General features: G+C 40.4%; 1 long non-coding RNA gene across 1 annotated transcript in view; it reads left to right on the forward strand.

Annotated features, from left to right (window-relative positions):
* The window catches only part of LOC110405872, a 219041-nt gene that overhangs the window by 63378 nt on the left and 142904 nt on the right, over nt 1–12759 (forward strand). Inside the window, exon 4 of the long non-coding RNA XR_002443160.1 lies at nt 8752–8955. This is a non-coding gene — a long non-coding RNA (uncharacterized LOC110405872). The remainder of the gene's footprint in view (nt 1–8751; nt 8956–12759) is intronic.

Here is a 12759-nt window from a genome sequence, read left to right on the forward strand (position 1 = left end):
TCAAAAATGGCACTACTTATTTTATCTATCTCTCAATGGCTTTTAGGAAGATACAACGTGTGCCATTCGTTTTTGTGCCTTTATAACGACGTTGCTCAAGTGACAGGCAGGGTCACTTTCCTGTGTGCTGGTTTCCTTCAAGCTGCTGGCATCAGGAGGGTGCTCGTTAATAGCTCTGTCTTTTAAGCTTTAATTAATTCAGTTCCTTTGGCTGGTACATACCCTTCCTAAAACTTGGCACCACTTGAATCTTTTAGCAAACCTGATATGAGAAGGACACCATGCAAATGGCTGAATTTGAGCATCGCTCCTCGTGGCCTGATGGTCAGTTCTGGGTAAAAACAAGTATCGAACGGAAATATTTTCTGTCATTGAGCGCTTGTTTTTTTTTTTTTTTGGCTGTGCAATGCTATTGCCAAGAAATAAAGCATAAAACCTAACCCTGGAAATGCTTAGAAAAACAAGTCATTTGCTCTCGCTGCTTGCACTCGCGAATTGAGGGCTGCCAAATCACTGATAGAGCGCAGGCCCCGCTGCACAAAGCCACAGCGCTGGAAGCAGGGCTTGAGGACGCTGGGTGAGGATGTGTCTTAAAGAAAATGACAGTGCCCACGGAGCTGAGGGCACTGCCTCCAGGCAGGGAGAGCCTGCTTAGCTTTCTCCTTAGCAATGAAGTACATAATGAATCTAAGCAGCAGGACGATCCTGGTTAGCTTTGCAGCAGTAGTATATTTTCTTGTACTTAATTATTTAAAGGAAACTGTATAGTGGGTCTTTGGAATCATGTGACCCACTAATCAATCCATTCACTTTTGCATAATGCATGGGGCATCAATGTTATTCCATTTTAAGATCTCTTAGGAAGAACTTGCCAGTCTGCTCATTGCTCCTCTGCAGTGCGAACACAAACACACAGCTTGCCATGCCATTTGCCTTCTGTGTGCGTTCAGAGCCAGCTGAAAGTGTTCCCAGCAATTAGCATGTAAAGAATAAAAAAGAAGGCTGTGTGCTGCTACCTTCCAGCCAGATCTGAAGGGATGCCTGACCTCTGGATGTGTGGGAGGCTCCTTTGGCAGTGTAAGGAACGTTAGACCCTGACTGTGAGATCCTAAGAAGGGTATTGAGGGTAGATGGAGTGTATTTCATTACTGGTGGTGCTCTGTAATTATGAATTTGTCTTATTCTTCATGAAGGCATGCAGGAAACAGGTATATAAATGTGTTTGATTGGGTATACGCTACTCGATGCTTGTGAAGCACTGTCCAAACTTTCTGTACTCCCTAGTTAGTTTAAAATAGTATCAAGATCAAAGTTAGGGAGCCTGAAGCACAGAATCGCTACCACACCCTGACTTTCCTAGCCTTAGACAACTATCCCACATATTCCTAGGTGCATCTACTTCACTGTTTGTGTGAGCCTTTGTGAGGTTGGAGTGGTTCTAAGTTAACTGATTTTTATTGCCTTGAAAGTGGAAGAATGAGAGGAGTGTGAAGGTCTATGTTGTGTGAACCCTAGTTCTAGAAAACTTTTTGTTGTCAGTTACTGTACATGTGTGATATCTTTACTATCTTGTGGTCTAATTAGTCCTCAGCTATCCAAAGTATGTGTTAATTAAACACAACATTTTTGATATATATTAAAAACTGTTTGCTACCAATAAATGCTGTATTTGTTCTGTCCTAAGAACTGCTTGGTTTATCAGACAGTTATCTTTCAAATGCTTTAATGGAGGTGTACTCAAGAGTGGAGGGAGAAGGTAAGGAGGCATGAAAAACAGGATGGTTTGTTTTTATGGAATCTCGTTTTTCCTTCTACAGGTATTTCTCAAATTACATTTGTGTGCATATTTTTTTCTTTGGTAAACTTCCAAGAACACAGTACCAAACATTGTCCCTTCTCTGTGGAAAATTGCTTCAATAAACGGAGCTCATTAACATATACAGAATTGCTGGAAGAGAAGTGTGATTCTCTAAGAGCTGCCTCTGCATGTACTGGGCCAAATTCTCAGTCAGAGTAGCACTGCTCCCTTCAACATATGCAATTTTTCACCAGTTGAAAGATGGATGTCCTGCTTACCATGGCATGTACACTTAAACTTACATCTGCTTGAAAACGAGCGTGTGAAAGCATTTCAGGAGAAGGGAGGAGATCCAATAAAAACAGGCTGTTACGTCATTATCAGTCAGCTCTAACCAAGAGTCCTGGTCAGCGTGGAATTGAAGATATTTTATCTTTGAGAGAATGACAGTAGGTGAAGGGAAGAGTTAACCTTGAGGTCTGTTGTGTAGGTCAGCTGGACAATGATCAGTGCTTCAAGAGGGACTTAAGAAGCTTTTCCAAACTGGCTTTGAGAGATTGTTTTCATGTTCCTTCTTGACTATTTATATTCTATCCAGGAACACAAATGCTTGGATAGTTCCCAAATAGGCCACTGGAACACTTGGATGCCCTCCAGGAGGCAAAAACTATCAGCTCCTCTAGTAGGGTAAATCACTACAGCTTCACTGTAGCCCAAATCTCAGTCCCCTTTGTTAAAGTACTTCAGAATTGACATTGTAACAAGGTAAGAAATAATCGCAGTCAGCAGTGATAAGCACAGTTTCTGCTGGGGGATATTGTGTGTCTATTTGCTGTGGTGGTTCCCTGCTGTCAAAGTCTGAGTTTCCTAAAGTTTCATTCTAATTCAGCTTTATCTTCCATCAAGAGATTACATTTGAAAGCAATCAGCATCTCTGATACCTGCCTGTAATATGTAATGCTGGAAATTACAGCGAGACACCGGCAGAATTGCATAGTGCCTTGTTTTCCTTCTTGTATCACGTCCAAAACAGTGATAGTCTGGAAGCAGCAGTGAATTAAGCTGTAGAAGTACAGTGTGGGATCATGCGTTAGCTAATGTCTGGTCACTGGAATGTTCTTCCTGGGAATGCTTCTTTTTCTGTGTGGACTTTCTCTTTAATCAGCATCCAGTATTGGCCAAGGCTTAGTAAAGACGTAGTTCTGGATGAAGCTGGGTGAGCAGCATCTTCTGTCTCTCCCACAGACACTTCGTCCTTCTTGGTTTATGCTGTTACCATCTTGATATTTTCTTCCTGATCACTAACTGCTTATCAAGTAAGAAGTTTCTATTATATATGTGAATGCACTGCCATTATTTAGTCAACAATAACTTCATAAGCATATCAGTGATAACTTTCACCTTTGAGAATGCACAAGGGTTTAGTGGCTGCGAATGAAAAGTGAAGAGAAAGGATACAAGTAGGATGGATTTCTCTGCATTCTTTTTTAATGATGGTAATGAAGGAAGAATCTTTCCTACATTGTACGAAGATATTCAGCTTAGAAAAGCAGTGAATTAAACAGCTTTTTTGAACGTGCTTCTAGTTTTCTGTGGTAGCAGTTGTACCAGAAGTGTTGTCTTTAACACAGACTTGGTAAGGCATCCCTTTTTAGAAGAAATACAGATGAATAACAAGGGCTGAGTGTAAGGATCAGGTTTTTGTCATGGTCCCTTGAGCAAAATTTCCCTATTTAGTGTTGCAGAAAGCAGATCTTGAGAATTCTGACAAATGGGCCTCTGATGGCTTTTGTAAAAAAAAAAAAAAAAAAAAAAAAAAAAAAGGTTTGGAAACAACCATTTGTGCACTGTGTCAGAGTACATATCCTGACTGAGATTTGCATGAGCAATGGTAGGAAGTCTGTTGATTTAGTAATGGGCTTGAATGAACCGTGCTCCAGCAGGGAGACATTGGGCGTGGTGTGGCTGGCAGGGAGCACGAAGATATTCTCTTCAATTCTTTCACCCTCGGTGCCAGGGCCGGCTCAGCCTGCCATTTGGCAAAAAAGTACAGCAGAATTATTGCTACCCTCCTCATACTCCAATTCTGTGTTATATTTTGTATACTTTATTCAGGAAGAAGCCTGAACATACACAGCAGGGGAAAATGCTGAGCTGCACTTTCTATGATCTGTCACAATATTTGTGCTGTAGCTCAATAGCTTTTCTATTGTACTGGAAATTTCACTCTTTAGTAAGTGAGAAAAAATTGTAAAAGCGACTCTACTTCTATACTAACAGCATTAGTCTTTCGTATGTAAGCTGTACACGGTCTCTCATTTTGAGATGTACATTTAGGATTGGGGCAGAGAGTTTTTGACAGCTCTATGGAATTAATTCTTCTTTATGACAGTGTGTTTTACTGCTTGCTGTATGTAATAGTTTCTTTCATTGCCACTTATGAAATTCGCCTCTGTATGACAGTACACTTTGAGTGTCGGTGGCTTTCATTTTGTCTATTAAAGAAGATAATTGTGAGGAGCAGATCAGACCTGAAGGAGGGCTTCTGAACTGAGCCCATTTCAAAGAAGGAAAACAGAACTGTCAAAACTTTGACTTTCTAATTCCTAAAGAGCCGTTAATTCAGTTGGCTGCGTGATCTACTGGGAGTAGAAATGAAACTCCACTTGCATGACCTCTGGTGTCAATCATTGTGGGAGGCATCTGCATTTATATTGTCAATGCACAAACTTTCCTTACTTCCTGAAGCATGAAATCACCTTTCAGATGGAGTAAGAAATATAATCGCCCATTCTTGAGAGAGGTAGCAGTTTGGTCCGAGGCTTCACTTACACAGAGAGATGTCTGAACACTTTATTCTGAGTTCAGCATCAACCAGTCTCTTGGAAGCTGCCTGCTTTGCAAGCCAGAGTTTCACTGCTTTACTTAAAGAGACCTGTGTTATTTTAGAGCTTCTAATTCTCCAACTGTAAGCCGATGGGTGGAATATCACTGACTCTGACACTCTCATCAGAACTTGGCCCACAGTGTCCCACAATATATTCCCTTTAAGTCTGTGTGCCTGTGGCAAAGGACAAAAAAAATAAGAAAGAAAGAAAATGGCTGTAACTGTGGCAGTTCTTCCAGGTATGCTCTCAGTAATAACTCTCCTTCAAACTGCTGATCCTCTGGAAAGAATCTTTCTCATTTCTAAGTGAAAAGGAGAGAAATTTACTTCATTTTCTGCACAACTTTTTTGTTCTTGTAAACTCTTGTATTTTGGTGTTCTTTTATTACATGGCTCATGCCGTCATGAAGTTTAGTATCAAATGAGGTAAAACAATACTCAGGGATGCATGGAAATGGAGCCAACACATTTGGTCCAGAGCATGCCTATGATGCTTTGGCTTCAGTAAAATGGCGATAGCAAGAAACGTAGGAAGGCGTACTGTGCAGGGAATGTTTAGAGTTTTCCGTTCAGAAGGGTGGCCAAAGCCATCCGGAAAGCAGGATGGCACCCAGGAAGCCAGCTGAGCAATTCCCACTCACAGACCTCACGGTGATTCAGTGCTGTGCAGTCTGTATCGCTAACAGAGCCCTTGAAGCAGTCACTGAGTATGAAGAGATACATAAGCTCCAACAATGGAACTTGCAGTTTCAAAACTTGCCACCAAGGAAGTGGCAGGATTTGAGGAACAGGTTGTTTTGTCTTTGTCAGCAGGGTGCAGGTTTGTTTATGGAAGACACAAGTTGACCTGAAGATGAAGTCTGTCTGATTTTGTGGTCTCAGTCTGTTTATGTGGACTGACACGAGCTCTGCAGCGTTACGCCATGTAGCTGTTTGCAAGTCCAAAAACTCGTGGAGTCTTGAATTTTGTTGTCTATACCTAGAAATGTACTTGAAGGGGCATGGATATAATTCGAGGTTGAAGCCTTAAAGAAAACTTATTCATCATTCTTCAAACCAGAACTACATCCCAAAGTTAAGTTTGCAAGGAGGTTCTAGTTTTGGGGGGCATGATCTAGTTACCTGCTGTTCAGCAGAATATGAATATATTTGGGCATAATCCTTTATGTGCAGAGATAGCATGAAAGAAAAAATGAGCCCCAAAGAATCTGAACTGCAGGATAATTTTTTATTGGTTTTCCTATGAATATTGTGCCTTTCTGTGCCAGTTGTTTAAATGCATTTTCACAGTGTTGCACTACAGTTATGCCATACAAGGACCAAATTCATGACAGGTGTAAGATGTCCTACATCTCCCATGACGTGTTTGTTAGGTCTTGCTGTACTTCTGAATTGTTAGCACAGCTTCTATTGTCTTCTTGACATACCAAAGATGCTGGCATGCTACCCAACTGTCCTTAAATACCTCTGTACATGTCTTAGAGTAATATATGTCAAGTTTAGTGTGATGACATGTTCTGCATCTCCTTACAGAAGACCTATTGTTCCAAGTAAGATAGTTTTGGTCATATGCTGATTAGCACATTAAAAACCTGCTTAAAATGTCACCTGAAGCAAAGCAGATTATCAATAACAACTGTGAATTTAGCCCAGGTGCTCTGAACTTGTATCTGATATGCCTCGTGTTTAATATGTTCAACAGACAAAATCAGCAACCCATCAAAGTAGCCATTTCCCATGAGCCTTCACATCCTGAAGAGCTGGGGCGAGGGAAAGCAGCCAAGAGAGCTCACGCTGCAGTCGTAACTCACCTTTCATTGAGTGATGAGTCCGTCATCTCTCACTGCTCATGATTTTAAGATGCAGAAATCCTTCAGCCAGACCCCAGGTGTGCAAGCTGGTGACCCTGCTAATCTTTTCTGTACTTCAGTGTCACCTGTTCCTTTTATTTATTTTTTTTTTCCCAGAAAACCATCTGTTCATCCTGGCCAGCAGGAAAAGCAAAAGAACAAGAAGTGACTTGGCTTAGTAAGTAGGGCACCTTTCATCATGTGAAACAAAGTCGCTTTTTTCCTTTTTTTTTTAGGCCAGTCTGATTTGGAAATGCGAACATGTTATAGAGAGCCCTTATGTGCAGAAACCTCTGCAAAGAGCCCTTCTTATTGCACTTACCATTGACTACACAAAGCTGCAAGAAGGGTTATTCATGCTGTGCCCTATTCCGGTGGAGATGCCCAGTATGTCAGAAAGGAGGAAGAAAAGTGCACCTCCTGGCTTAGAAAAACCTAGAAGTACATAAGGAAAAATGAATATGACTGTAACATACAATTACATGCCTTTTCTCTGCATGCATTGAGAAATATAGGTCTGGCCCTTGGAATTTCCTCCACTGAGGCATCTGCGTTTGTTAATAAAGTCTCACTGTCAAAGCTAGAAACATTTCTTAAGCTCCAGGCGGCTACTTTTCTTTATGACTTGCTTTAGAGTGCAGGCTTTGGTTTCATATATTTTGATAATCTATCTTGATTATTCAGCTAGTACTCATAGTTCTCCATGTACTGCAACAGTACCCTTTGAGAAGCTGCAGCATAAGGCTTGGTAGGGGGAAATTTCAAGGTTAAGAAAATCTTTGTAGATGATGTCTCTCATTTCTTAGGTTCCCTTAAGGCTAAGACCTGTAACTTTGATAATGCCTCTTCAAACATTTTGAGTGACAAGATTTTCCTTGTATGCATAGTCTTTCAATGGATGAGAAATAGTCTTGAAACGTCTTCAAAAGTCTCTTCTAATGACCACCCAGTGTATTGGATCAAGTTCTAAACCAAACCAACAACAAAAATAAAAACACATGGAAGAGTTTGTTGGATAGAAAATACAAAGGGCAAAGCTGCACAAGTGTTTTGTGTGGGTGACAGAGAAGATGGGAACTGAGAATCCCAGGCCCTGGAGCTGCTGAGTGGTTGCCGCAGCAGGAGGTGCATTGGCAGATTCACCTAGATTCACCCTAATTGCAACACCTTCAGAATCAGAATATCACTATCATTAAACAAGTAGAAGGAGGAAATAAGGAGCACTGTAGGACAGAGTACTTCATGTAGGACCCTGCAGTAGCGCAAACATCAGAAAGCTGAGTCCAAATACACAGATTATAACAAAAGTTCTCTTTTTCATATTGACCTTGCTGGTATTATTCTACGCGTACATTCCTGTGGGCAAAAGAAGAAACTGAGTGTGACTCGTGGACAGGGCAGTCTGAGTGTGGGCTTGTCCCACGTGGCTTACTCAGAGACATCTGTGTTGTTCCAACTTCAGGAAAGAACGTAGAAAGAAAGCGTAAATGAGCGTGCAGTTTACTCGATTGATCTGTGTGTACAGTTTAATGCTGAAGTTTTTCACTAAGTATTCACTTCACAAATGAGCGATGTAAAATGTTTAGATTAAACGAAGCAGAAATTAAAAAAATATATTGATTCTCTCCTTTCCTTCCATCCTTCTTACTAAAGGTTTTTGGCTCTTTTACATTAGGGACTGTGGTATATATTGACATTTACGCTAATGAAGAGCCCACGATGTTTCCCTAAATGTTCTGCTACAAGTACCTTGTTAATAGCTTCCATTTATCCAACAAAAGAAAAACTTCTGCAATCTCCAACACATTGGGCAATAAACCAAGGACATAGAAGGGGCATGAAACTGCAGTCTCTCCCTGACTGTGCCATCCTTTCTTCCAACACAGTCAAATGCTTTGTACAGGGAGATGAAACCTGGAACTGCAGGTCAAAATAAGCTTGTCAAGGGATCTGTGCTTGTTCCACTCCAGAGATGGAAACAGACAGAAGTGAAATCTGAGTGAGGCCCTGTGGCTTGTAGGACAGTGGTTAGTGGTGAGTTTGTCCAGGAAGACATTATCGTGTTCTAACAGAAAGTAATGATACTGCTTGGTGCTTGTAATTCTTGCTGGGTGAGAGAAAAGCTTATTAGCAGAAATAAGCATTCTGGTTTTTAACCTACTTTTCTATAGTATGTGATGAAAATGCTAACATGTGAACTTTATTTATTTCATCAGGTTTATTCCGCGAACAGGAAGGAAGACAACACTCCTGGTCTTCCTCCTCTTCATATACCAGCAAGATTTCAGGATGGCAATCTTTGATGAGATTCTGAAACATCAAATCAGGAAACGATGGGAGTAAGCTAATTTCTTCCTGAGATAAGACAGAGAAAGAGCATCATTGCATGTCTGATGGAAAACAGAAAACAAGTGAGAAAGGTAAGACAGCTTCTTTAGAGTTAGTTCTTTTGCATTTCTGAAAGACAAAGAGCAAAATTAAGTCTTACAAGAAAAACATAATTAAGTTTCACTTGGATAAATTCCATGGCTATAAAGAGCTAATAGAACAAGCACTATGAGCAAGTGAAATACACTTAGCTTACAAAACTATTGGGCCAACATCTGTACACATAATCTCACTGATTCATGTGGAGATGATATTAATGCCTAGAATAAAGGTGGGGCACTGATGTTGGTAGTTGCTTTCTTAACTTGCCACTGGTATTCATTAAAAAATGTTAGCCCCAGAATGTGTGGCTAATTGTGACGGTTTTCTTCTCGGTGATGTTGGGCAGGTCCAGCAAGGTGATGGCAGCAGTGCCAAGAATGTAACTCATGTATGGTTAATCTCCCAGCCTGTACTCCAATAGCTGTTCTACTGAAGAGTAACGATTCTTTCCAGAATTAGTCGCAAAGACTAATTAATTTATCTACTTCTAACAATTCATTTTTCTTGACATGTTATAATGGATTCTGTATTCATCATCCAATCAGCAATTTTAAAATGGTCATTTAAGGCCTGCAAACTATAAAGATTAAAAAAATACAAATACTAAGTTCCTCTGATTAAAAAATCCATTGGATAGGAAATGAGTTTTATCTCAGTGAAATTGCACAGTAGAGAAGAAGTTGTGAGGATACATAAATATAGTGTGATCAGTGCCAAAATTTAAAACGTGTTTAGGGGACATTAATATTATTTGCATGTATTTATCACTAGTTAGTCTGCCTGTATTACCCTGCAGAAGACAATCTTCTAAAATAGTCCAAATTCTGTAAGGTTTTCACTGAGACTACTGCCTTTTGAGTATTTTTTTCTCTTTCAAATTGGAAGTGCTTAGAAATTTCAGCTCTGCTTGGATACAGTGTTAACTTCCATTTATCTAGGGATAGGAAAAGACAATTAAAGGCTTTTTACGTTGACTTTTTTTCCCCATTTGTTTTCTTTTAAGAAAGAAAAAAGTTAAGCACCAGGTTTTTTTGGAGAGTGTCTATTTATTGTGGTTGTTTATTTCTGTCAAAGTTAAAAACCAAGCCGTGTGCAATGCAGTTGCTCACCACCCACTGACCCACACGCAGCCGGGCCCCGACAGTGGCTGTCCCCAGCCAACTCACTGCTGAGCGTGTGTGGGACATCCCTTTGGCCAGCTGAGGCCAGCTGTCAGGCTTTGTCCCCCCTCAGCTGCTTTTCCCCCCACCTCCTCACTCAGGGCAGCACAAGAAGCTGCAAAGTCCTCGACTTAGCGTAAGCACTGCTCTGCAACGACTAGCACATCGGTGTGCTATCCACATGATCCTGGTCAGAAATCCAAAGCACAGACCATACCAGCCACTATGAACAAAATTCACTCTATCCCAGCCAAAACTAGGATATTTTTATATGCTGACTTTAGAGTTGCTCTTCCTGCTCATTTGGTGAACAGCATTTGATGCTCCAGTTATGATGCTTGTTAGCAGCTGCAAAACCCAACGTTAGCATGGGGCCTAGTTTTGCTAATAAATGCCCTTATAATCTCAAAGTTTTCCTTTAGAAAGCTAGTGGAGAGCATTTTTTAGCAATTGAGTTAGCTTTCCTGTAATCATGCTGCTTTTCAGCAAGCCTTGAACTGCATCTCTCTGAACGTGATAGATGATTTATTCTTGCTGCAGGAGCCTGCTGAAGTTGCTCATTAACAGTTATTGATGCCATAACACTTTCTGCTATAACGGACTTTCTTTTGATTATTAGAACTTCTTTTAGCTTCAGTTCTCAAGAGCTTAGTCATAGCAGCTAAATCAATATTTTGGTGTTTCTAATGGGATTTTTTTTAAATAATTTGTCCCATTTTTCTTTATTTACTAAAATGTCTATTGCAATCAAAAGAACTGTTTCCTCCTTTTTTTTTTTTCCCTCCCAGAAAAGGTTCTTTCAGAAGTTTCAGCAATTCTTTGCAGTAACCAGGAATATGAAATTCTGTGTATTCTGAGTTTCTTGGATACCTATTTGAAATGTTCCAAGTGCTTAAGTTATTGCAGATGATGTCATCCAACAGACTTTGTGCAAATGACCAGCAGGCACTAATCCCTGCATCGATCTGGCTTTTGATTAAAAAAGAGATGTTCCAAGGTTTCCATTCATTTAAATGGGAATATGATTGGACTATTAGCTGCTCTTTTCTTTTGAATAATGAAATATTATGCAAATAATTCAGAGGAGCTGTTAGTACTACAAGTTATTTCAATTGTTAGCTTTTCTTTGTTAGAAGAAGATTTATAATGAAATATTTTCAGCTCTCTTGTGTTAGAGCTTTTTTCCGTATAATTCTTAACGTTTTTATAGCAAGACATTTCTCTTGGGTTTAAGTCATTGCAAAAAGCAGAGATGAGTTCTCAAGCACGGCATTCTTTCCCCGTGATTTCTGCAATCTGTGCTACTTTTTCTGTTGTAGTTTGTGCACAGTATATCTGGTGGATTCTTTTCTGCTGCGTTGTTCTTCCAGAGTGGGGAGGAGAGGGCAGCTTTTGATTTTCTCATTCTTAATGAATGGAAGAATAGCATTGCTTTGACTCTTCAATTTACAGTCATAAAACTGCCCAAAGCTTACTTGGCAAAAAAGGAGTGAAGAACTTCTGACCTGCTGGAAAGGAGTGCTTCCCTCTGGATTCACCTCCCAACTGCTTCCAGCAATCACTCTTTCCCATTTAAATTTGTCAGTTCAGATAAAAATCAGACATCAGATTTTGTACCAGTAAAAAAGAAATCTGATTAAATACTAGGGCTGCTCTGAAAGTAATGCCTCCCATTTTATAATGTTGGCCCACAACGTCAGAGGTGGATGTTGGTGGGATGGCAGTGGAGGCTGAACCTTCCCACCAATATCCCACTGCATTTTGTCTGTGAGACACATGGCAGCAGAGGGGCAGTTTGACGGAGTGGCATCTGGGAACAGTCCTTTTTTCCACTGAAACACTGGAAGGTTCTGTAAGGTGCCCAGTAAAACATTTCTACCCTATGATCCTCTGGGATGACAGTTCCCATTGTCTTGCTTTGTGGTGAATTATTTTTATTTCCCCTGAAAGAAAGTTTATCTTGCTTTTGAGGAAGATTGTCCAACTGGAATTAGTTCATTACAAGAGCAGAAGGAAAGTTGGTTCTGTTTTTTTAAAAAGTCTTCAAGGATTCAGTCTAATCCTTAAATATCCAAAGTTGTTAGTAGGATGTTTGTCCTAGTCCGCAGTGCTGTCTGCTTGTGAGTTTCCGGAGATCTATCCAAGTAGGGTCTGAAGCAGGTGAATATTCTTTTCAAGCAACGCATTATCTAAACACACACATTCTTTAGGGTTTAGTGGATGTTTGTTTTGTTGGTTTTTGTTAAAGGCAGTAATGCAGAGAGGAATTTGGAACCCAGTGCATTTTAAGGACCTGAGTGTCTGTCTGAACTGTGAAAATTACCGTCTTAAATAATGGCAGGACAAAGCATGGCAGATAGAACTTTTTAGACAAGGCTGGCTGCTTATTTTGTGAAGAGCCCTTTTTCATATTTCCTGCCAAGTGGCAGACTTACTGATGCTGAGCTGCTCTGCCGATGGCTTTATTTACTGGGGACTGAATTTGGTTTGTGTGTCAAGCTTGTGACATACATCTCTGAAGCTTCTGGTGTGAATGACTTGCTGGGTGACAAGTAGGTCTGTTGCAGAGAGAAGATTAGAACAGACCTGTTCTGCTTTGTGGCCCAAGCTTTTAACTACTTGAGAAAGCAAGAG

The sequence above is a fragment of the Numida meleagris genome, chromosome 13, assembly GCF_002078875.1.
Source record: "Numida meleagris isolate 19003 breed g44 Domestic line chromosome 13, NumMel1.0, whole genome shotgun sequence".
NCBI lineage: Eukaryota > Metazoa > Chordata > Aves > Galliformes > Numididae > Numida > Numida meleagris.